This window comes from Malaclemys terrapin, chromosome 23, assembly GCF_027887155.1.
Source record: "Malaclemys terrapin pileata isolate rMalTer1 chromosome 23, rMalTer1.hap1, whole genome shotgun sequence".
Taxonomy (NCBI): Eukaryota; Metazoa; Chordata; order Testudines; family Emydidae; genus Malaclemys; species Malaclemys terrapin.
Window position 1 is genome coordinate 3524836 of NC_071527.1, and position 25009 is coordinate 3549844.

The 25009-nt window shown below is 64.2% G+C and overlaps 1 protein-coding gene across 1 annotated transcript in view; it reads left to right on the top strand.

Annotated features, from left to right (window-relative positions):
- The first annotated feature begins 11080 nt into the window (after positions 1-11080).
- The window catches only part of GLI1 (GLI family zinc finger 1), a 38635-nt gene continuing 24706 nt past the window's right edge, over positions 11081-25009 (top strand). The window contains exon 1 of the mRNA XM_054012203.1: positions 11081-11760. The gene's annotated coding sequence lies outside the window, so the exon portion shown is untranslated. The remainder of the gene's footprint in view (positions 11761-25009) is intronic.

A 25009-nucleotide genomic window follows, 5' to 3' on the forward strand; every position in this document is an offset into this window, starting at 1 on the left:
ATAAACGGGTGAAAACACGGCGTGTTTGTCCTGAAATTCTCTACAGAGCAGAGACACCGGGATGAGGCTGATAATACAGTCCAGCCAGTGCCCCTCAGTCCCGACCCACAGCCCCCTGTTAGCCCAGCCCTGGCCCCCCACATTCCCCAGCTCTGCCAGTGCCCCTCACTCCCGACCCACAGCCCCCTGCTAGCCCAGCCCTGGGCCCCCACATTCCCCAGCTCTGCCAGTGCCCCTCACTCCTGACCCGCAGCCCCTGCTAGCCCCACCCTGGGCTCCCCCACACAGCCCTGCCAGTGCCCCTCACTCCTGACCCGCAGCCCCTGCTAGCCCAACCCTGGGCTCCCCCCCACAGCCCTGCCAGTGCCCCTCACTCCCAACCCGCAGCCCCTGCTAGCCCAGCCCTGGGATTCCCCCCCCCACAGCTCTGCCGGTGCCCCTCAGTCCTGACCCGCAGCCCCTGCTAGCCCAGCCCTGGGATTCCCCCCCCCCAGCTCTGCCGGTGCCCCTCAGTCCTGACCCGCAGCCCCCTGCTAGCCCCGCCCTGGGCTCCCCACCCCCCATAGCTCTGCCAGTGCCCCTCAGTCCGGACCCGCAGCCCCATAGCGATAGTCCAGTCTAGTCACCTTGGACCAAGGGCTTTAAGGCGGCCTGAGGGGAGGGGTTCAGGGTTACTCCAGCGCAGATTCCCAGTTATTCAAGCGGCCCCTCTGTGTTTAGCAGCCCGCCCCCAGATCTGCAGCAGGACCCCCTGTGGCTGAGGGGAGAGCAGGGCCTTTGCTGGGGGTGACGCTACCCCGGGTGGGGGCAGGGGGAACGAGAAGCCGGGAGGTTCCTGGGCCAGTCCCAGGGGGTAAAGCCGGGCATGTGCGCGCTGGATGCCAGCTCCAGTCCCCAGGGCAGGTCCCTGTAGCCCAGCAAGCATTGGGGGTCGCTAGGGCTTGGGGGTCGGGGGAGCTGGAAGTTGGGGGGTCACTGGGGCTTGGGAGTCAGGGGAGCTGGGAATTGGGGGTCGCTGGGGGTCAGGGGTCGGTGGAACTGGGCATTGGGGGTTGGGGGTCGCTGGGGGCCAGGGGTCAGTGGAACTGGGCATTGGGGGGTCAGGGGTCGGGGGAGCTGCATAGAATCAGATGGCCGCCCCCCCCCCCACACACACTCTCCCCCCGGCTCTGGTTGTGCCAGCGCCAGCTCAGGGCCGCGTTATCTGGGGCCAAGTCCTGGCTGCTCTCCTGGCCCCGCGCCCAGGCAAAGGGCGACTTTCATCAGCTCCGGGCGGCCCGAACATGCCGGGATCAGCTGGGGATGGAGCCACTCCACCCCCCCAGCCCTCCCCACTAGGAAAGTCCAAGCTGCCCCGGAGTGTTATTCCAGACACCCCACCCCTGTGCCCCTCACTCCCTACCCACAGCCCCTGCTAGTCCAGCCCTGGGCTCCCCCTCCCCAGCTCTGCCGGTGCCCCTCACTCCCAACCCGCAGCCCCTTCTAGCCCAGCCCTGGGCTCCCCCCAGCTCTGCCGGTGCCCCTCACTCCCGACCCACAGCCCCTGCTAGTCCAGCCCTGGGCTCCCCCCTACCCCACAGCTCCCCCGGTGCCCCTCACTCCCGACCCGCAGCCCCTGCTAGTCCAGCCCTGGGCTCCCCCCTACCCCACAGCTCCCCCGGTGCCCCTCACTCCCGACCCGCAGCCCCTGCTAGCCCAACCCTGGGCTCCCCCCGCCCCACAGCTGTGCCCGTGCCCCTCAACCCCGACCCACAGCCCCTGCTAGTCCAGCCCTGGGCTCCCCCTCCCCCCCAGCCCTGCTGGTGCCCCTGGTGTTTAGTGGCACAGGCCTGGAGGGTGCCCCCTGTGACAATGCGGTTCTGGTGGAACCCAACTGAGAGTGCCAACTCAGGACAAATTGCTCAAATAGGGCAGTTACAGCCCAAGGCTGGGGTTTTTCCACCTCTAAGGCAAACCAAACCAGCCAGACTAGGAGGACTTCGGTCTCACCCCCTGGCTAACCGCAAGTCTCACAAGCAATCTCCTTAGACACTCCAGTTTCCCAGTATTACCACCAGTGCCACTCGTTATGGGGACAAATGGTTATGAAAACCAATACCCCAGTAAAAGAAAAAGGTTCTCCCGATCCCAAAGGACCAAGCCCCAGACCCAGGTCAATATACAAATCAGATCTTACCCACAAATCACGCTGTTGCCAATCCTTCAGAATCTAAAATCTAAAGGTTTATTCATAAAAGGAAAAAGATAGAGATGAGAGTTAGAATTGGTTAAATGGAATCAATTACATACAGTAATGGCAAAGTTCTTGGTTCAGGCTTGCAGCAGTGATAGAATAAACTGCAGGTTCAAATCAAGTCTCTGGAATACATCCCCCGCTGGGATGGGTCCTCAGTCCTTTGTTCAAAGCTTCAGCTTGTAGCAAAGTCCCTCCAGAGGTAAGAAGCAGGATTGAAGACAAGATGGAGATGAGGCATCAGCCTTATATAGTCTTTTCCAGGTGTAAGAACACCTCTTTGTTCTTACTGTGGAAAATTACAGCAAAATGGAGTCTGGAGTCACATGGGCCAGTCCCTGCATACTTTGCTGAGTTACAAGGCGTATCTGCCTTCTCTCAATGGGTCCATTGTATAGCTGATGGTCCTTAATGGGCCATCAAGCAGGCTAGGCAGAGCTAATCTCAGCTTGTCTGGGATGTCACCCAGAAGCATAGCATAAGTTTTCCATACAGACAGTATAGAGCCAATATTCATAACTTCAACTACAAAACTGATACACACATATAGACAGCATAATCATAACCAGTAAACCATAACCTTGTCCTAGACACCCCATTTGACCCCCTTTATACAAGATTTGCGTGCCACTACAGGACCTTGGTTGCAACAATGATCTATATGGTCCCAGATTATATCAATAACGTCACACCCCCCCAGCCGTGTGTGCGTGTGTGGCACAGTGACACGCTGACACACTAACCTACCCCCAGCCTGGCGCGGGGGGGATGGGGGGGGCCTGCCCTTAAGACTTTAATCCACCTCCTCATCCACCCGGTCTGAGCCGCTTTCACTTTCTTACAGAGACAGCCCGAGCTGTGGGGGAGGGGCTGCTAGCAGGGGTGGGGGCTTCCCCGCTGGGGGAGAAGGCGTGGGAGGCTGGGGGAGGGCGGGGGCCACTGGCTGTCCGGCTGTCTCTCTGTCCTTGCTGCTGTCTGGCCAGTTCGCGCTCCACCCGCCCGGTGGAGGGACCGGTTCTGGGGGTCTGGTGGGCCCAGCCCTGCAGCGCTGTGGGGAAGGCGGCATTGAGCGGGGGTTGGGGTCTGTGCCAGGGAAGGGGCTGCGGGAAGTGGCCAGTTCTGGGGCAGACGCGGCCCGGCAGCTCGGCCAGGGTCACATTCCGGAGCCAATCCAGGCCAAGCCGCTTAGACCTGTTGCAAAACTCTCCCGCCCAGAACCTCTCCCAGCTGGTGCCAGGCTAGGGCCCGATCCTGCTGGGGCAGGGAGCCCCCCTGAGCCGGGAGCCCCCGTGCACCCAGGGGCCCTAGGACTTGGCCTACCACGGCCAGGCAGAGCACCGGGGCCTTAGCTCAGGTCTCCCCCCACCCTGCTCCTTTCCCAGCCGCTGAGACCTGGCGCCCCCTAGGGGCTGAAACCCTCCTTCGTTCTTGCATCTCAGATGTGTGCGGAGCTGCAGGTGGAAGGGGCGAGAGCTAGGGGCAGCGTTTGGAGAGGATTAGTCCTGGCCCAGCCCTGCTGCCGCACAGACACAGAGCGAGAGACCTGCCCCCGAGAGCTCACAGGGCCCAGGAGGGGACACTGAGGCACGGAGGCGAGAGGCTCTGGGGGTGAGTGGAAGACCGGGGGAATTCCAGACCAGCAGCTTAACTTGGACACCTGGAAAGATACCGGAAGCCATGATAACAAGCAGTTTGCGAGTGTCCAGAGATAACAGCATTATAAGGAGTCGCCAAACCGACCTCCCTTCCTTCTTGGGTGGGGTTCCTGGCCTGGTGGGTGGGGGAAGCTGCAGACACGACACAGCTTGATTTGGGGGAGGTTTCGGGCACTGTCCCACGCCAGGTGCACAAGCAGACTGGGGAGATGTGGGCTAGAGGTGACGTTACTGTCGGGTGGGTGCACAACTGGCTGAAAGCCCATCAGACGAGTTCGCTGTCGAACGGGGAGGGGAGCCGGAGAACAGCCCTCGTGTTAGGGGCTGTGATAAAGGGGCTGGTGATCGAGGACAAGAACAACAGGGGAGATGGAGAAAAGCTGCTGGCCCCCAGGGGGCTGGAGCTCTGGAACGGGCCCCAGGGGAGGCCGGGAATCCCGGTCAGGGCTGATCTAGGCTCCCCTGGTCCTGCCTCAGTGCAGGGTCCCTCTGGCAGTCTGTGGGCAGTCACCCGGGAGCAGGAGCCAGTCGCCAGGGGTAGGAGCCAGGTTACCCGGCGAGGGACAAGGCCGGGACCCCGCAGGAACTGGGGTTGGTGCCGCCAATGCCTGGCCAGTCGGGGTGCTGGGCTCCGGCGCCGAGCGGCCGACTCGTCCCACCCGCCCCGCAGCGGAGTCTCCCGGGGCGGGGAGGGGGGGTGTCACTGCCGGACGTGGCGGCACTCCGGGGGGGAGAGAGGCTGGGCACTTGTCCCCTCGTCAGGGGCCCGGGGACCCTGCTGCTGCTCTGGGGGGGAGGGGAAGGGCCTGAGCCCGGGGAGAGGGGAACCCTTCATGCTGCCCAGGGGGCTGGTGAGACAGCAGAGCCCCCCTGCCCGGAGCACTCGGCCCCGGCACCTGCGGGCAGCACCAAGGGCCTCCCACAGCTCCCAGGCAGCCGCCGGGGTATCACCTCAGGGGGCAGGATTGGGCCCACAAGTGCCATGGCTCACAGCAGTGTGTGCACGTGCGTGCATGTGTGTGGGTGTGTGTCCATGTGTGTGGGTGTGTGTCCATGTGTGTGTGTGCATGTGTGTGTGTATGCATGTGCATGCATGTGTGTGCATGTGCGTGCGTGTGTGCGTCTGTGTGTGTGTGTGTGGACGCATGTGTGCATGTGCAAGTGTGTGTGTGAGTATGTGTGCGCATGTGCGTGTGTGTCTGTGTGTGCTCATGTGTGTCTGTGTGCATGTGCATGTGCGTGTTTGCACCACTGCCCCCTCCAGGTTCCCATTTGCCCCGCCCCAGCGCCAGGGCAGACGAACAGGTGCTGGATCCAAACACACTCAGCCCTCTGCCCGGTGCACATTTAGCTGGTGACCACAAGGGGGCGTCTGCACCTCACTCCCCTGTCAGCAGGGGCAGAGCTGGGGTGGGGGGAGCCCAGGGCTGGGCTAGCAGGGCTGCGGGTAGGAAGTGAGGGGCACCGGTAGAGCTGGAGGGGGGGATAGCAGACCCCCAAATGCAGCATGTGACCCCGTCCCGGGGGGGTCGTGCCCCCCCCAAACACTCCTGGGGTCGGCCTCTCTCGCCCTCTGGCCCCGCTGGTGGGGCTGGGAAAGTTTCCCTGAACGGAATTTCTGAAATCGGGGGGTGGGGAGTTACTGGGGGGGGGGTGAACGGGGCAGGGTCAGTCCCAGCTCTGGGGTCTGGCCCCCAAGCAGACCCCTCCCGCCGGGAATCCTGCCCCACACTGGGTCTGGCCCGTGATGTTCCCGCCGGGCAAAGGCCGCGCTCCCTGAAGCCCCCGCTCCTGCCCCCCGCCCGCTGGGACGGCCCTTTGCCCCGCATTCGGTCACCACAGCAACAGCCCGGTGGGGGCGGGGCCACCTTGGGCTAAAAATAAGCCCCGCAAGGGTGGGTCATTACCCTGGTGCCAGGACTCCTGGGTTCTCTTCCCAGCCCTGGAGGGGAGGGGGGGCTGATCATAGGACTGGGAGCCCGGACTCCTGGATTCCAGGCCCAGCGCGGACGCAGGCTCCTTGGATGGCCTCACTCTGCCTCAGTTTCCCCACCTGTCCCTGTGGCTGTTTCCCTCCCCCCTCAGGCCGTCCCACTTGCCTGGGGGCTTGGTCCAGCCCCATGAGTAAGTGAGCAGTGCCCCAGCTCCCATGGAGGGGCTGGATGGGACATGTCCCGGTTGCTGGGAACAGTTTGGCCTTGGCTGGATTGGCAGGTCTGGAGGTGATGGGAATTGCAATCCCCTGCCGGAGTTACCCAAGCGGCAGCTGGCCCCGAATCTCCCCCCACAGCCCCGTGGGAGCCTGACCCCGGCACCTGCTGTTTGCTCACCCTTCACCCAGCAACCCGCAACGTGGCGCTCGACTTTGGCTGGGGCTGGCTCGGGCAGCGGTTGCTAGCGCCCTTCTGGGGCCCTGGCCGGCCATGCGTCCGGCCTGCAAATGGGGGCAGGCCCCACGGCGCCCGAACAGCCCCTAGCACCCTGACCCCCCTGGAGCTGGAGCCCCCATCACATACCCCTCGTGGATTTGGGGGGCACCCTGGGCCCTGCTCAGTCCAATGCCCCCAGAACAGGGGCAGGAGGGAGCTGTGGGCAGGACGATCCCCGCCACCGAGTAGTGATTCCCAGACCAAGGCCTGAGCAGGCCACCTGGTGGGCTGGGGAAGGGGTCAGTGTGTCCAGGAACCAAGACAAGCCAGTCTGCAAGGGGCGTTCCCCGGGGGGGCAGGCACAGCGGGGAGCCCGGTGCCAGCTTGGGGAGGGAAGGGCGACCGGAGCCTGGTGCCAGCGCGGGGAGGGATGGGCAACCGGAGCCCAGTCCCAGCTCAGGGAGGGACGGGTGACCGGAGCCCGGTGCCAGCGCGGGGAGGGACACGTGACTGGAGCCCAGTGCCAGCGCAGGGAGGGACGGGCAACCGGAGCCCGGTGCCAGCTTGCAGAGGAAGGGGTGACCGGAGCCTGGTGCCAGCGCGGGGAGGGACGCGCGACTGGAGCCCGGACCCAGCTCGGGGAGTCGGGGAGGAAGGGGCGACCGGAGCCCGGTGCCAACTCGGGGTGGGACGGGCGACCGTAGCCTGGTGCCAGCGTGAGGAGGGACGCGCGACCGGAGCCCGGTGCCAGCGCGGGGAGGGACGGGCGACCGGAGCCCGGTGCCAGCGCAGGGAGGAAGGGGCGACCGGAGCCCGGTGCCAGCGCGGGGAGGGACGGGCGACTGGAGCCCGGTGCCAGCGCAGGGAGGAAGGGGCGACCGGAGCCCAGTGCCAGTGTGGGGAGGGACGCGCGACCGGAGCCTGGTGCCAGCGCAGGGAGGGACGGGCGACCAGAGCCCGGTGTCAGCGCGGGGAGGAAGGGGCGACCGGAGCCCGTTGCCAGCGCGAGGAGGGACGGGCGACCGGAGCCCAGTGCCAGCGCGGGGAGGAAGGGATGACCGGAGCCCGGTGCCAGCGCGGGGAGGGACGGGCGACCGGAGCCCGGTGCCAGTGCAGGGAGGAAGGGGCGACTGGAGCCCGGTGCCAGCACAGGGAGGAAGGGGTGACCGGAGCCCGGTGCCAGCTCGGGAAGGTCTAGGCAGAGTGTTACCTGTCCCAGAGACCCATGCTCACTCGCGTCACCCCCGCAGCCCCTGCTCCCCCTGGCCTCAGCGCGCTTTATAGGCTCCATGCTTCCCTCCAGTCCAGGGGACCCTGTGGGGAAACACCCCCTCAGACAGCCTGTGGGGCATCTGCCCCCCCTCCACATCCTGGGCCCCAGGCTCCCCCCACTCCGGGAAATCCACCAGCAGGCTGGGTCTGGCTCTGCTCTCTGAACGGTGAGGAAGAGTCCTGCCCCACAACGTGCAACAGCCAGCCAGGGGATAGGGAAACTGAGGCACGTGCAGGGGAGTGACAGTCCCTTCCAGTGCGGGGCACCAGCAAGGGGATGGTGGCTCAGCGGCAGGATGGGGCTGGGAGACCAGTGCCCTGTGGTGATGCCAGGCAGCGTGGCCTCAATCCTGTGAGCCCGGCGCCCAGCAGGTAACCTCCCCGCGCTTGGGGCTTTAGCATCCTGGGCTCCTCTCGGCAAAGGGACCAGCCGGATACTGGGGGGCCGCACAGCCGCCTGACGCCCTGAGGTCTGGGAGCGAGCGGGGTGGGGCTGGCACGGCAGCGTTATGGCTGGTCCCACGTTCCCCGCAGGGCTGGTTGGGCCAGGGGGGCCGGTCCATGCCCAGCCCTGGATGGAGCAGCTGGGATCTGGGTGGGTGAGGGCTGAGGGCAGGGTCACGTTACAGGAGCTGGGTCCTAGATCTGAACTCTCAGGCCCTGCCTGGCCCGTTAGCCAGACCCGTTTCCACCCAGTTGCAAAGTGTAGTGCAGACGAGACCCGGCCCTGGTCCCGCCTGGCACAATCCGGGGACACTAGAGGCCCGGCTGTACAGTAGCATCTGGTGGGGAACTGGAGCGGGAGGAGGGTAGCGAGGTTGGATAGGCAGCCTCTAAAATCCTCCATGCCGGGAATCCCTGATATGGGGAGCACTGAAGGCTGCGTGTGCGTATGCTCTAGGGGTCCCTATGCCCCTTCCAGAACCCAGGAGTCCTGGTTCCCAACCCGCCCTGCTCTGACCACTAGACCCACGCCCCTCCCAGAGCTGAGAGAGAACCCAGGAGTCCTGGCTCCCAGCCCCCGCTGCTCTAACCCAGTAGACCCCCCTTCCTGTCTCCAACACACCCCACCTGCTGCAACTACCCCCCCCCCCAAAACTGGGAGGGTACCTGTGTCCGGAACCTCCATGAGCCTGAACTTGGGCCCTGTCTTCCAGCTCTGGGAGGGGAGTGGGGTCTAGTGGTCAGAGCAGGGCAGGTTGGGAACCAGGACTCCTGGATTCTATCCCTGGCTGGGGGAGGGGTTAGTGGTAGGCGCGGGGGCAGGGCTGAGAGTCAGGACTCCTGGGTTCTAACCCTGGCTGGGGGATAGGAGGAGGGGTCTAGTGGTTGGAGTGCAGGAAGGGCTTGGAGTCAGGACTCCGGGGTTCTATCCCTGGCTGGGGGAGGGGTCTAGTAGTTGGAGCGGGGGCAGGGCTGGGAGTCAGGACTCCTGGGTTCTATCCCTGGCTGGGGGACAGGGGGAGGGGTCTAGTGGTTGGAGTGCGAGAAGGGCTGGGAGTCAGGACTCCTGGGTTCTATCCCTGGCTGGGGGAGGGAGGGGTCTAGTAGTTGGAGCGGGGGCAGGGCTGGGAGTCAGGACTCCTGGGTTCTATCCCCAGTCTGACTGACCCCACCACAGTCCCCGCTCCAGGCCGTTCCAGGGCTCAGGCTCCCGATCCCATCACAGGCCCTAAAGGAGCCATGTTGGCCCGTCTCCCCCAGGCCAGGAACCTCCCCGGATCCCAGGGAGAATCCAGCGACCCCCCCCCACTGCAGTGAGTGGAGTTATCTGCGGGAGGTTGGCTAGGCCCTGAGGGTGGGGGGCAGGGGAACCGTATGAGGGGGGTTGTGGGGAGCTGGGAGATGGGGGTGAACCATGAGAAGGGATGGGGGCGTGGAAACCATGGGGGGTGAGCCTTGGGAGAGCTGCGGGGGTAAGTCTTGGGGGTGTAGAGCTGTGGGGGGGTGAGGCTTGGGGGGGTGAGCTGGGGGGGCAGAGAGCTGTGGGGGGGAGAACTGTGGGGGGGAGCCTTGGAGGGGGGAGAGATGTGCCCCCAGCTCCCATGGGGAAGTGGGGGCCGGCCAGGCCCAGCTGCGCCAGAGCCCCGAGGGGGCGGCCAAGCCCGGAGCAGCAGGTCGGGGTCACCGGCTTTGCATGTCCGGCCCCTTGGCTGACCCCAGCCCGGCGTTTACACCCCCAGCGCGCAGGTAGATTGCGTCATCGCCCCGTGACATCACACTACGAGGTGACAACGGCGTGACATCACTGCGTGACATGCCACGGCGACAGGACAGCGCTGCGTGACCCTACGCCGTGAGGTGACCTCGCTCACTGGAGCGCGACCTTGAGGGCATGACATCATCACGTGGGCTCTCGGCACCCCCCCACACCGAGCGTGACATCATTTCCCTGGGGCCCGACATCATCGTGGGCCCTGTGAGGTCATCGCGCCATGGGATGACATCGCCTCGCCTGTCCAGGATTCGTGGCTCCCCCGGGCCGGGGCCGGGCACAATCCAGAGCTGGCTCGCGTCACGGGCATGTCATAAATGACCCGCATCTCTGCCAGATTGACAGCCAACAAAAGGGGGGGGCCCCCAGGCGTAGTCCCCTCCCCTTTCCGAGACCCCCAAAGAAACAGGGAGTTTAAAGGTCAAATGCGACACCATTTCCTGGGGACCCTTTGCTGGCAGCCCCAGCAGAGAGGCCAGTGAGGGAAGGTGCCTCCCCCGCTTCCTGTCCCCCCAGATGGGGGCCAGCACATTGGCAGGGCTGGACGTGGGGGGTGGGCAGAGGTTTCCCTGATGCTGCCCCCTCTCGTTGCCCCCCCCCCCGGAAAATCTGCTGTCTCAGCCGGGGGCCCCAAACCTGAGGCTTTGGAAAACCTCGGCCCCTGGAGATGTTTCACTCCAGACCCCGACCGTGCGAACCACTCGCTGGGGACACCCTTTGCCGTGATGCTCGGGGGGGCACCCCAGGCCTCAGAGAACTGGCTCTAACTCACGGCTCCTCTCTACCTGCCAACACCCCCCGCGGCAGGGAGAAGAGCCCCCTGTTTGCCCCCAAGCCCGTGGAGTCTGAGCCAGTCTGCTGCACGGGGTCTCGGCCGCCCCCCCAAACCCGAGTGGCGCTGTGACCCTGTGCGCCAGGGGGCATCGACCAAAACCGGGAGTCCGGCCAAGCCCCCGCCCCAGCCTCTTCCTCCCCAGGGTATTTTTTTGGAAGGGTGGGAGGCCTCAGGTTCAGATTTTGCCTCAGGTCTCCCCAAAACTTCTGCGTGGCCCTGATGCCCCCTCCCGCTTTCCTCTTCCCACGAACTCCTCCATTCCTATACAGCCCCACAGAACCGGAGGGGTCCGGAGAGCAGCACCTAGGACCGCGAATGGCCTTCTCAGGCCGGGCGGGCAGGCAGAGGGCGTGAAAATGCCTCTCCCCCCCCCCCCTCGAGATGGCACTTGGGTGGGGAAAGTTGTGAGTTTGCAGCAGGGTTTGGCTGCCTGCTGCCTTCTGTGTGTGCATGCGTGTGTGTGTGTGTGTGTGTGTGTATGTGCACAGATCCATCCCAGGTTTTCAAAGTGTCTCTGAAATTGTAGACAGCATGCTGTGTGAATTCAGTTCCTCACACAGAGCTCAGCCCTCCTCCTCCACATTCAGCCTTAAAAGTTTTTCTTAAAAAAAAAAAAAACCTTCGCAAAACTGCTCCGCAACTTGAAAGGGGCAAAGAAAGAGAATTTTTTTTTTTTGTCTGTCCTGACACTTCCCCCAAAGCCCCAGCGCGGCATCAAAGCCCGGCAGCGTTACACTGAGTCGCTCTCCCATGTGGAAAGACTCAAGAAATCATCGGGAAAGTTTCTTAAAAGAAAAACAAGACTTCCTTCTCCAAGGTGGTCCCGGGCTGCCGTCTGCGAATGGAATATTTATAACCCGGCCTGCGTCGAGCAGACAAAAATCACATTTTTGTTAACCATTTCTTTTTCTTTTGGTGGATTTCAAGGGAAAAGAAAGATGGGGAAAGTTTTGTGAAGAGGAAGGCTAACGATCTTAATCACCACTGATTCGGGTTTTCGTTTTTAATCATTTCTCTGGATGTTACGTTTTTCTCCTGGAAAGAAGCGAAGTGCCTCGAAAAGTGGAATTTCAGCCTCGAGGCACCAAAGGGTGCGATTTTGGGGGAGAAAACATCAAAAAGGAAAAGAAAAGGATCCTTCCCTTGGCACGCGAGTCACCATCCCCGTCCGGCTCCCAAAGGTATGATGCATTTTTTTGAAATAACTTTAAAAATAGATATATTAACTACAGGTTTGAGGGGGAGCAGGAATTTTGCCCAGTTTAACGGTTTCTGGTTCAAGGGGATGGTTTTGCTTATGGGACGCTTTGTCTCAGGACCTGCCGGATGAGTTTAATTTGGGTTTTTTTAAAACCACTCAAACTTTTAGAAAGACTTGATCCTTTTTCGATTCCACAAGATGCGGGAGTCGCTATTCCGGGACACCAAACTTCGGTGCCTACGGGGAACACACAACTGTAGCTAGAATTCCTGAGTGCCCCCTGGCCAGCAAAACCCGGCTGACTTGACAGTAAATTTCCCTTCATCCAAGTTTAATTTTGCAAAGTTACCGAGTTGCTTTTGGCAAAACAATCCAGGAGGCTCCCAACTTCTGGAATTGGATCAGATGGGAGTGGGGGGAGGGGGGAAAACCACGGCCAATTACTTTGCCAAATTGCAATTTGTCAGGCAGGGATTACGCAGCCCGAACAGGCGCTTCCCCCCGGCTTTTACTGCTTTTGCTTTTCGCACGGCTGCAATTTGTTTTGCTTTGTGAACTTGGCAAAATCATTCCTGGGGTGCGGGGCGGCCTCCCCCTCTGGCCAGGTCTCCGGTGGGTGCCAGTCCATGGAGTTTGGCGGAGGATTTGTTTGGGATTACGCTCTAGAGCGCTCCCACCCCCAGCAGGCCCGGCGGTGGGTGGCTATTGACTGACTGACACATCCGTCTGTCCCGTTCCCGGGTCACCCAGCGGTGCTGATGTCTTGAGCGGCCCAGAGAACCCAGTTCCTACAGCTGGCTGGGGGCTCAGGTTAGGGTCAGAAAACCCCGGATGGGGGGAAGGGGCCGGTGGAGGGCTCCGAGCGAGGGAAGTGACACCGCGCGGTTCTGTATTGTGATGTGGAGAGACACACGCACGCCTGGTGGCGGAACCGAGATCACCCAAGGAGATCCTGGCGCCCTTGTGCTAGCAGAGCCTGGAGCTGGCTGGGTGGGTGGGCGACGCGGGGACAGACCTGATGGGGGGACAGGTGCCGACAGAAAGTGAATGCAAAGGGCTGCACCCTGTGGATGGGTGGGGAGGCCCCAGTTCTCCGGCCTGTAGTTCAGGAGAAGGGAGCAGGGTGACTGCCGAGGCCCCTGGGGAACAGCACCAGAGTGGGGCACACATCCAGGGCAGATCAGGCAATGGGGCTGCGGTGATAAACGGGCACCCTTGGGGCAGCCCGTCCATCGCCAGTGGGACTCCCCGATGCGCCGGGAGGCCGCCATCCCGCTCGTTCGTGGCACCCTGTGTCCTGCCAGGAGCCCCGCACAGGTGCCATCTAGCCCCCATCGGTTCCACTGGGCAAGGCCCAGCCCCTCCCCACCCCATCCATAGCCGGGTGGCACCTGGAGAGACGATGGCCCCCTCCTGCCGCTGCCCACGCCCATGCCCTGCCCGAGGGTCCCTGCAGGCCCGTCTCCAGCCTGACCTCCCTGGTCAGTGGGAGGTGGAGCCCGGGCGTGAACCAGCCGCACCCCTGGGACACGGCTCCGCTGGCAGCGCCCGTTCAGGGTGAGGCCGAGGATTTCGTTCTCTCCAGACGAGCTTCCCAGAAGCCACCGGGAAACATTCCCGGGGGGCGGGAGGTGCCCAGCGATTGCCCCACCCGGGGAATCCTGCTGCCCAGCCCAGAGGCCCTGAGTCTCACTTTGCTGCATCAGCAATTCCTGGGCTTGCCACAGAGACGTGACGGGACTGGGCGGGGAAGGGAGAATCCCTCTGGCGTGGCTCAGGAGTGTGTTAGGTAACGCCTGGAGGTGCCACCCGTGATCGAGGCCCTGATGAGCCGGGCGCTGCCCAGATCCTACCCGAGATCAGGGCCCCGCCGGGCGCTGCCCCGGCCCGAGATCAGGGCCCCGCCGGGCACTGCCCAGACCCGGCCCGAGATCAGGGCCCCGCCGGGCGCTGCCCAGACCCTACCCAAGATCAGGGCCCCGCCGGGCGCTGCCCAGACCCTGCCCGAGATCAGGGCCCCGCCGGGCGCTGCCCAGACCCTGCCCGAGATCAGGGCCCCGCCGGGCGCTGCCCAGACCCTGCCCAAGATCAGGGCCCCGCCGGGCGCTGCCCAGACCTTGCCTGAGATCAGGGCCCCGCCGGGCGCTGCCCCGGCCCGAGATCAGGGCCCCGCCGGGCACTGCCCAGACCCTACCCGAGATCAGGGCCCCGCTGGGCGCTGCCCCGGCCCGAGATCAGGGCCCCGCCGGGCACTGCCCAGACCTGGCCCGAAATCAGGGCCCCGCCGGGCGCTGCCCAGACCCTGCCCGAGATCAGGGCCCCGCCGGGCGCTGCCCAGACCCTGCCCGAAATCAGGGCCCCGCCGGGCGCTGCCCAGACCCTGCCCAAGATCAGGGCCCCGCCGGGCGCTGCCCAGATCTTGCCTGAGATCAGGGCCCCGCCGGGCGCTGCACAGACCCTGCCTGAGATCAGGGTCCCGCCGGGCGCTGCACGGACCCTGCCCGAGATCAGGGCCCCGCCGGGCTGGGCACTGCCCAGACTCTGCCCGGGATCAGAGCCCACCAGGTGCTACCCAGACCCTGCCCGAGATCAGGGTCCCGCTGGGCACTGCACGGACCCTGCCCGAGATCAGGGCCCCGCCGGGCGCTGTCCAGACCCTGCCTGAGATCAGGGCCCCGTCGCGCCGGGCACGGCACAGACCCTGCCCGAGATCAGGGCCCCGTCGCGTCGGGCGCTGCCCGGACCCTGCCTGAGATCACTACTTACCAACGCTGCCCGAGCGTCTCCACCCTGCTGGGAGCTCACACACCATGGCCCATTCCGCCCTTGGCCTCTCTGCTGAGCCTGGACACAGGGCAGGGGCGCGCATGGCCTTGCCAGCGCAGACACCGATCTGCCAGGCCCCGGGCAGGCCCCGCTGACGCTGGGCGGGCGGGCAGCAAACCTTCAGTGGCGGGGAGCCGGCTCCCACGTGGGTCGGCGTGTCCCCAGGGAGAAGGGTCCGGGGGACGTAACACCAGGCAGCTGATGGGCTCGGGTGCAGCAGCTAACGCAGGGGTGCAGTGTGGACGCTCTGATTTCAGCCTGTACCCGCTGATGCTGGCTGACCCCTCTGTTTGCCCCTGTTTCCCCAAACCTCGGGAGGCCTCATCTCCAGGGGGAAGCCGGGCTGGGACCCCCTAAGAGGTGAACGCAGATGGATCCAGTTACTCCGGCGCAGCCCCGGCATGCGCGCTGCTTCCCTGAAACCCAAAGCAGGGCGGCGACTCTGAAACGGCTTGAAATTAAACCATGTAGACAAGACCCTCGTTAAACCAGTTCAGACCCTCCGAGCTGAAGTCGCTGAGGAATGGGTTTGCTCCCATTTAACTAACCCAGTGCGAGTTCCTGTCCGGGCAGGAACGCACCCAGCCCCTGGCCCGGCTCCCTGGGCGGAGCTGCCACCGGGCTCGGCTCCAGAGGTGGGCCCCCTGCTCGGCCATTCCCTGGGTGACATGTCTGCACTGCGCCCTTTGGAGAATCCGGGCCCAATGGCGTCCAGGAGCCGGTGGGGCCTGGCCCAGCTACGTGCAGGGACGGGGTGATTGTTGCTTTGTGCGTGGGTCACGGCTGTCCCGGGGGGTCGGGGTTCTTGGCAGTCTGGGCAGGACAGCTGGGCGGGGCTTGGGTGGGGGTGGCTGGGGGTTTTTAAGGTAAAATGTCAATTTAAAATAATCTCATCGTTTGGACTGAGAAACCTGTAGTTATTCCGACATTGCAGTAACAGCTGGGGGTGGAAAGGTCATCTGGTGAGTTAGAGCGGGTGGGGAGCCAGGACACCTGGGTTCTGCTCACGCCTTCACCGCTGACTCTGGGTGTGAATTTAGACAAGTCCCTTCGCCCCTCTGGGGTCATGACACGGAGCCGGTTCGTCCCTGCAGGTCTTTGGCTGCCAAAGAAGTGGGAGCCGGGGCGGGAGCTGGGGTGGGTCCCAGGCTGGGCACAGGGCAGGGGGCCCGGCCCCGTCTGATACAGGTGATCTGGGTGCTGCGCCCTGGGTGCCCGGCGCACCCACAGAGGCGCAAGGACCTTGCCCGACAAGGGCTTCAGGCCGGGGCCCCGCAGCTCCACTCCCGCCCCCATCCCCACCCGCCGTCTGTCTGCGTTTTCTGCTTGTTTATTTGTGCGTCTGGCTCCGTGCGGCTCAGCCCCGGCCCAGCGCTGGCTCCCGTTGGCGAGCAGGGGGCAGCTGGGCCCGGGACCCCCGGCCGTGCGGTGTCTGCAGCTCCGGAGCTGTGGGGGAGGCCACCTCCGATCACGGCCCTTCCCGTCGTCTCCGACACGCACGCAGGGCGGCGGCTGGGTCACAGCCTGTGAACGGCCCATGCCTGCCCGTGGCTCAGCCGGGCGGGGTATTTCCACCCCATGCTTGGGACAGTTAGATTCAGGTCGGGAGTGAAGGGCACCGGCAGAGCTGGAGGTGGGGAGCCCAGGGCTGAGTTGGCAGGAGCAGCGGGTCGGGAGTGAGGGGCACTGGCAGGGCTGGGCTAGCAGGGGCTGTGGGTCGGGAGTGAGGGGCACCGGCAGGACTGGGCTGGCAGGGGCTGTGGGTCGGGAGTGAGGGGCACTGGCAGGACTGGGCTGGCAGGGGCTGTGGGTTGGGAGTGAGGGGCACCGGCAGGGCTGGGCTGGCAGGGGCTGTGAGTCGGGAGTGAGGGGCACTGGCAGAGGTGGGTTCCTGGCCCGCTGGCAGTGTGGCACGCTGAGTCGGGCGAGGTTGCCCGCTGCAGAGAAGTCTCCGTCCCGGGCAGTGATTCATCGCGGACACCTTGTAACATGTCGGGGCCATGGGGCGCGAAGGGAGAGGCTGGGAGCTGGAGCCGAGCCCGGTAACTCGATGCCCGCTGGGAGGGTGGGCGGGGGCGGGGAACACCCCACACCTGGTGGCAGCTGGGTGACCTTTTACATTCAAAGGGGCCCAGCCCCATTGTGCCGTGGGCTCCCAGGCAGCTGCATGGGAACGACTGTCCTTAATTCCCAGGGGCTCCCCACCAGCCCCTCCAGGGCCTCTCTCCAGCCCTGTTCTCACTCTGGGGCCTCCTCCCGAATCAGCCAGGAAGGAGGGGGAATGTCCCCTCCAAGTTGGCTTTATGGGCGTCTCTGCCCAGCCCCCTCCTGTTGGGGCAGCCGGGACTCCTGGGTTCTCTTGCTGAGTCGGATATGTGGCGTGTCTGTGAATCTGAAGTCAGTTGCCTGCGCTTTGCCTCAGTTTCCCCAATGCCAGGAGGCTGCAGCGCTGGCTCCCTGGCAGAGGTGAGGGGCTCCCTCCTCCCCGGATCTCAACACTCAGGCCAGGTCTGCACTGAGCAACCCGCAGTGATCCCCCGGCGCCGGGCGTTCTGGAGCCGAGCTGGCGATGCCGGTCTGCGTGGTTCTGCGGGCTCCCTGGTACTGATCTAGTGGCACCCGGGCTTGGGGCATGGCCGGGAGGCTGGTGTCTAGGGACATAGGAATGGCCAGGCAGAGTGTTTCCTGGCTCAGACCCAGGGCCTCAAGACCAGTTTCTTGTCTCCTCCAGTGGCTTCCTGCAGGAGGCGCTTGTGGGGTGAACTGCCAATAGGGGGGGCTTCCTGCCCCAAAGCAGGAGGGGTTTGATCCCTCCCGCAAGCTCTCACCCTTCCCAGCATCACACTGTCCTTCCCCATCCTCGGTTGCATCCCGCTCTTGTGGCAATGAGTCCCACAAGCTCACCAGGGAAGTAGTATATTAGATGCGGACAATAAGAAGGGTGATTTGGACCGGTCCAACAAACCACAAACACCAAGAGTCTCTCCCCATTCTTTGGCTCCGAGGAGGATGTGGTCTGGAGCTCCCGAGATCGGTGCTCGTTAGCGGAGAGGGGCGGAGGACCTGCTGACCATAGAGAAACTGGGATATTTATGGTGCTCCGTCATAGGGGGAGCTGAGATTTCGGGGTTTGATCCCCACACCCTTGTCTTCGCTGTGGTGGGAGACTAGGGTTACCATATTCTGTGCCTCCAAATGGAGGACACTCCACGGCCCACGGCCCCGCCCCAGCCCCGCCCATACCCCCGCCCCAACCCCGCCTCCTCCCCAAAGTCTCCGCCCCCTCCCCTGCTTCCCGCGAACATTTGATTCGCGGGAAGCCTGAAGCAGGTAAGGGGGGTGTGGGGGGGAGGAGGCGCGGCCCAGGCTGGCCCCCCGGCGGCTCCAGCCTGGGTCGGCTCGGGCCCTGGGGTGCCGGCCCCAGCCGACCACCCCCGGCCCACCCAGCACTGCCGGCCCCCGGCGGCCCGGCGCACCCCCGGGCTCCCCGCGGGCCCGCCGGCCCGGCTGACCGGCTCCCCGCCGGCCCGGCTCCCCGCGGGCCCGCCGACCCGGCTCCCCGCCGGCCCGGCTCCCCGGCTCCCCGCCGGCCCGGCTCCCCGCCGGCCCGGCTGACCGGCTCCCAGCCCGGACCCCGGCCCGGCACCGCGCTCCCGGCTCCCCGTCCGGCCCCGCGCCCGGCACTGCGCCCCTAGTTCCCGGCCCGGCACCATGCCACCGGCCCCGCACCGCCGGCCCAGCACCACCCAGCCCTCCCGATTTTCCCGGACATGCCCGGCTTTTGGGGATTTCCCCCCGGACGGGGATTTGAGCCCCCAAAAGCCGGACATGTCCGGGAAAATCCGGACTTATGGTAACCCTATGGGAGACACCCTTCCCTTGGCCATCATCCCAAGAGACCTGAGGTGTTGTCGCTGCCCCGGTGAAGCTGATTGGCTGCTATGTGACCTTACCTGGATGTCCCGCCTTCAGCAAGGTGGGACTTCCTGGCTCGCCGGCCTGTTGCGAGTCAGGCCCCTCGCCCGTGAGGGTCTGGGGCAAGGGGAGGGGCTACTCTGAGCTAGGTCCCGCCCCAGTGGCCTGGGCCAGCAGGGGCTCCTGGCGGGCAACTCCCAGCCCGGCGGATACTTAGCCCCACATGTGCAGCGTGGCCATCTCCACCCTGTGCACCGGGAGGTGGAAAAGTTCCTCCCAGCAGCAGCTTTGTTGTGTCCCCCCAGCCCCTCCCCCACCCCCGTGCAAGCTTTGTCGGGGCTGCCGTGAATCCCGTGCTGGGGGCCAAAGCAAACAAGCAGCAGCCCCCTCCCCGCAGCCCCCGGACCACCTAGCAAGAGCCGGCGGCCCTGCCACTCGCACACGGCCTGTGGCTCAGGGCGAGTGCTCCCGGCCCGCCTGGGCTGAGCAGGGCAGCTGGGTGGGCAGGAGCAGAGACCAGACAGGGCAGGTGATTGTCCCGGGGTCCTCTGCACACAGCTCTGCCGGTGCCCCTCACTCCCGACCCGCAGCCCCCTGCTGCCCCAGCCCTGGGCTCCCTCCCCCAGCTCTGCTGGTGCCCCTCGCATCTGTCTGAGTGTAGGTCTCTCTCTCTCTGTGTCTGTAGGTCTGTTTGTGTGTGTGTGTGTGTAGGGTTATGTGTGTGTGTGTGTAGGGGTGTCTGTGTATGTGTGTAGGTCTGTGTGTGCATGTGTAGGTCTGGGTGTCTGTGTATGTGTGTAGGTCTGGGTGTGCATGTGTACGTCTGGGTGTTTGTGTAGGTCTGTGTCTGTGGGGGGGTATAGGTCTGGGTGTGCGTGTGTAGGTCTGTGTGTCTGTGTGTGCATTTGTAGGTCTGGGTGTGTGTAGGTCTGGGTGTGTGTGTAGGTCTGGGTTTGGGGGGCTGTGTGTAGGGTGTGTGTAGGTCTGGGTGGTGTAGGTCTGGGTGTGCGTGTGTAGGTCTGGGTGTGTGTAGGTCTGGGTGTGCGTGTGTAGGTCTGGGTGGTGTAGGTCTGGGTGTGCATGTGTAGGTCTGGGTATTTGTGTAGGTCTGTGTCTGTAGGGGGTGTAGGTCTGGGTGTGCGTGTGTAGGTCTCTGTGTGTGTGTGTAGGTCTGGGTATGCGTTTGTAGGTCTGGTGGTGTATGTCTGTGTGTGCATGTGTAGGTCTGTGTGTGTTTGTAGGTCTGGGTTTGGGGGGCTGTGTAGGTCTGTGTGTGTGTAGGTCTGGGGTGTGGGGGGCTGTGTAGGTCTGGGTGTGCGTGTGTAGGTCTGGGTGGTGTAGGTCTGTGTGTGCGTGTGTAGGTCTGGGTGTGTGTGTAGGTCTGGGTTTGGGGGGCTGTGTAGGTCTGGGTGTGTGTAGGTCTGTGGGGGGAGGCTGTGTAGGTCTGTGTGTGCGTGTGTATGTCTGTGTGTGTGTGTAGGTCTGTGGGGGGGCTGTGTAGGTCTGTGTGTGCGTGTGTAGGTCTGGGTGGTGTAGGTCTGTGTGTGCGTGTGTAGGTCTGGGTGGTGTAGGTCTGTGTGTGCGTGTGTAGGTCTGGGTGTGTGTAGATCTCCGTGGGCGCACGTCTTGGTGTGGTGCGTGCCCATGTGTCACTGCATGTGGGTGCAAAGCCAGATGTTCCAGCTGTTGGGTGGCCTGGGGGGAGTGAGGGGTGCTGCCCCCCGTTCGGTACCAGCCCACACAGGCCCCCTCACTGGGCACTGCCAGGAGCTCAGCTGGCCGTTCCCACGTGGGTTTCCCGGCTTGCCCAGGAGGATAATGGAGGGGTGAAGGGCAAGGGGCCGGCGGAAAAGCCCCCTCAGAGCAGCGGGTCCCCCAGAGCAGGGCGTCGCTAGGACAGCGGGGTGCATGGCGGCTGCCCGGGGACTGAACCGGGGCGTCTGGGGCAGAGGCCTGAGTCTCCCCATTAAAACAGCCGGGCTCCGCCGCTGGGGCTGGGACAGACTTGTGGGCAGCCCTGTCCCGGCCAGCATGTGGGGCACTGGTGGCCCCCGACAGCGCTGCAGGTCAGCACGGAGGTGGTTAATGGGGGGCGTTTTCTATGAACGCAGTGGGGAGCCCCAGGGGCTTTGCTGGAGGGGAAGGTGCCTTCAGACACTGACCCGACCCCAGCCCCGTCCTCGGCTCCCCCAGCCCCCGGGCCAGTGGACCACCTTGGAACCGGGGCCCCGGCCCTCCCCCGGCGCGGGGATCAAGCTCCTTTCAGAGCCCCTGAACCTGAAGCAATGGGCTTTGAGGCAGCTGTCTGGCCCGGGCAGATTAGCAGCGTGGATTGAATGAGGCGGGCGGCCCAGCGAGGGGTCAGGCGCGGTGGGGGGCTGGGACGGAGGCACAAGGCCCTGTTTGGGGCAGGGAGAGCAGGGGCCGGCCTGGCCCTTCCCGGGGAACTTCGGGGGCTTTCGACCGTAGTGTCCCCCGGGCCCGGCTCACTGGTGATTTCGCTTTTCTCCGTGACCCGAACCCCGGCCGGGGCAGCCTGTATCTGCATGGGGGGGGGGGTCTGCCGCCCATCCGGCCCCAGGGCGGGGACACGGGCTGGCACTGGGGGGGGGAGGGGAGGGAAATGGGGCCTTTCCCCTCTGGCACCCATCCGGCCCCTGGCCAGTTGTTCAGTGACTTCTGGGTGCGGGAAGTCCATGGGGGGCCCGGCTAAGTCATTCTCCAGGGGCTGCCCCCATCCTCCCATCCCTTATGCAACCAGCGTGGCTGGGGAAGGGGCTGGCTGGGTGCGTCTGGCAGGCCGGGCTGTGCCGTGCATGGGGCACGCCCTGTGCGGGGGGGGCTGGCAGCCCTGGGGCCTGCTCTCCGTGGGTGGGGTGGGGGGTGGCGCGAAGGCCGATCCGCGCGGGAGCCGGAGCACTGGTTTTCCTAAGGCCGCACAGGGTTAAAACAATCGGGCACTTGGCTGACCCCGGGGTCACGCAGTGGGGGCGGGGGTGGGGGGGGCTGTGACTGCCGAGCCAGCAGCCGTCTGGGCCCTGGGGTGGCCAGCAGAACGGCTGGCAGAATTCCCCAAAGAGCTGGCCCCGAACCCCTCCCCCCGTGTCTGGGCAGCGGGGAGTGGGGGGCACGCCATGGGCTATCCACCAACACCCAGCTCCCCCAGACCTGTCACCCCAAGATCCAGCCCCACAACCTCTTCACCCCAACACCCAGACCCCCAGCCCCTTCACCCCAATGCCCAGACCCCCGACCTCTTCACCCCAACACCCAGCCCCCCGACCCCTCACCTCAACGCCCAGCCCCCCAGCCCCTTCATCCCGACATCCAGCCCCCTGACCCCTCACTCCAACACCCAGCCCCACAACCTCTTCACCTCAATGCCCAGACCCCCCAGACCTGTCACCCCAACACTCAGCCCCCCCAGATCACTGTACACCCTGGCTCAGCATGAGACTTACCCCTTGTCTGTCTGTCTGTCCCCATCCACCCCCCGCCCCTTCTGCATGGGCCCCACCCCTGGGCTGCTCCTGCCGGGGGGGGTCACTGGGGAGCGGCTCAGCCTGGGGGGAGGGCACCGGGGAGCGGATCTGCCCCGGGAGGGCACTGGGGAGCGGCTCAGCTCGGGGGGGGGGGGCACCGGGGAGCAGCTCTGCCCCACTCCGGAGTTCACGGCGCAGCGGCCTGGGCCCTGGGCTGGGTGATGGATTTTGCCTCACAAGACGAGCTGCCTCTTTATCGGGCCTGGGATCTCGGCCTAATCCAGCCCTGACGTCAGGTTCCCCCGCAGTGGGGCTGGGGGGCCGTTAACTCTGCGGGGGCTGGGCCGCGCCAGCTGGAAAAACGCTTCTGGGAGAAGCCCTCAAGCTTCACCCTGGGAGGCAGAGGGAAGGGAGGTGGGGGGGGGGCAGGGCTGGGCTAGCAGGGGCTGCGGGTCGGGAGTGAGGGGCACTGGCAGGGCTGAGGGGGGCAGGGCTAGGGGGTGGAGGGAGCTCAGGGCTGGGCTAGCAGGGGCTGCGGGTTGGGAGTGAGGGGCACTGGCAGGGCTGAGGGGGGCAGGGCTAGGGGGTGGAGGGGGCCCAGGGCTGGGCTGGCAGGGGCTGCGGGTCGGGAGTGAGGGGCACCGGCAGGGCTGGGGGGGCAGGGCTAGGGGGTGGAGGGAGCCCAGGGCTGGGCTAGCAGGGCCTGTGGGTCGGGGTGGGGGTCATGTGCACGTTTTGTAACCTGCACTGTTCCCGGACTCTGTAGCCGCCCCGTTTACTCAGCGGCCCAGCGGGGGCGGCCCCAGGAGTTCCCTTCAGGCTCCCTGGTTCCCAACCTACAAGTGAGCAGGGAGGGGCCCCGTCTCCCATTCCCTCCCCCGCCCACCCCGCCAGGCCCTGGGGCTGGAATAGAGCCGCCCCCCCCCCACCCCCAGTGCTGAAAGCCCCAGTCCCATTCCCTGCCCCCTCCTGCCCCATTGACAGGGGTCCCAGGCCGGGCAGGCGGGAGGCTGATGTGACGGCTCAGTGCGTCCTTCCAGTTCGAACAGGGGCACAGGGGGCGGGGGTGGGGGGAGTCCCAGGCCCTGAGACTTTTCCTGGGGCTTCTAAGCGTCTGGCCCAGAAGCTGTTGTCCGTAGAGTGGGGAGAAGCGTCACCTTCCGTTCAGGGTTTGTTCTGGGGGAGCAGGAGGGACGCCCCCCAGATATGGAAGGGGCAGCGGGATGGAAACAGAGACCATGGCCAGCCTGGGGCATCTATCTATCTATCTATCTATCTATCTATCTATCCTCATCCACCCCTTCTATCTATCTATCTATCTATCTATCTATCTATCTATCTATCTATCCTCATCCACCCCTTCTATCTATCTATCTATCTATCTATCTATCTATCTATCTATCTATCCCCATCCACCCCTTCTATCTATCTATCTATCTATCTATCTATCTATCTATCTATCTATCTATCTCCACACACCCTATCTATCTATCTATCTATCTATCTATCTATCTATCTATCTATCTATCTATCTATCTATCCTCATCCACCCCTTCTATCTATCTATCTATCTATCTATCTATCTATCTATCTATCTATCTATCTATCTATCCTCATCCACCTCCTCTATCTATCTATCTATCTATCTATCTATCTATCTATCCCCATCCACCCCTTCTATCTATCTATCTATCTATCTATCTATCTATCTATCCCCACACACCTCATCTATCTATCTATCTATCTATCTATCTATCTATCTATCTGCATACAGCCCCCATCTATCTCCATACATCTCTCTCTCTCTCTCTCTCTCCAGGGTCCTCCGGAAACCCGAGCCAGGGGGCCGCTTTCCGGGGGGTTGCAGGAGGCCAGCGCCCCTGCCCCCCGTGCCCAGCGAGCGGCGTTTGGGCGGCGAAGGCCAAGGCTTCCCACCGGGCGCTGCAGCCTCTGGCCGCAGCCCGGGTTCTTGGCAGGCACAGGAGGAATGTGTGTCAGTTTGAGTTTCTTGGCAGGGAAGGTCCCTTCAATCCAGCCTGCGCTTGGCTCTCAAATTTATGCCCATAGGCTGCTACTTGGGTGGGCCGGGGCTGGCTGGGCCGGGAAGGGGGGGGGCTGCGCATGAGGGAGCTGGCTTGTCGTTCCCATTGGCTGCCGGGACGGTAGCTCGCCTCTTCTGCTGCCCCTCCCGCCCCAAACTCTTCCTGCTGGGGGTGGGGGGATCCCCCAAGCCACATGCTGGGCCCCCCGCTGACAGCCACCGGGGGTGAGCAGCCTTGGGAAGCCAGGGGGCGCTCCCCGGCATGTCCTGGAGCTGGGGTCCCCCCGCTCTGCTGGGGGAAGCGCGGGGTTAGGCCCAGGCGGGGAGAACATGTCCCCAGCCCCTGCTCCAGCCCGGGCACATGGGGGCGCCTGGAAACTGGCTGCGGGAGGGGACGGCAGAGTGGCCCAATTTCTCTCTGTTCTGTTCAGCAGGACGGTGCCGTACTGGCATGTGTGTGGGTGGCCGGGCGTGCCATGGACGCTGCTCGGTGTGGAGCGGGGTGAGCTGTGGATGTGGAGTGGCCATCTGCGGGCTGCGAATGTGCATGCAGTGTATGTGCCGTGCACACGTATGCTGTGCATGCAGCAGCATGTGTGTGTGTGTGTGCTCTGCGTGTGTGCGTTCTGTACAGTCTGTGTGACATGCATGTGACCACATGTGTTGTGTATACAGTCTGTGTGACATGCATGTGGCTTTGGGTGTTGTGTGTACTGTCCATGTGGAATGCATGTGACCATGTGTGTTGTGTGTACAGTCTGTGACATGCATGTGGCCACATGTGTTGTGTGTACAGTCCATGCGGAATGCATGTGACCACGTGTGTTGTGTGTACAGTCCATGTGGAATGCATGTGATCACGTGTGTTGTGTGTACAGTCTGCGTGATGTGCATGTGACCACGTGTGTTGTGTGTACAGTCTGCGTGATGTGCATGTGACCACGTGTGTTGTGTGTACAGTCCAT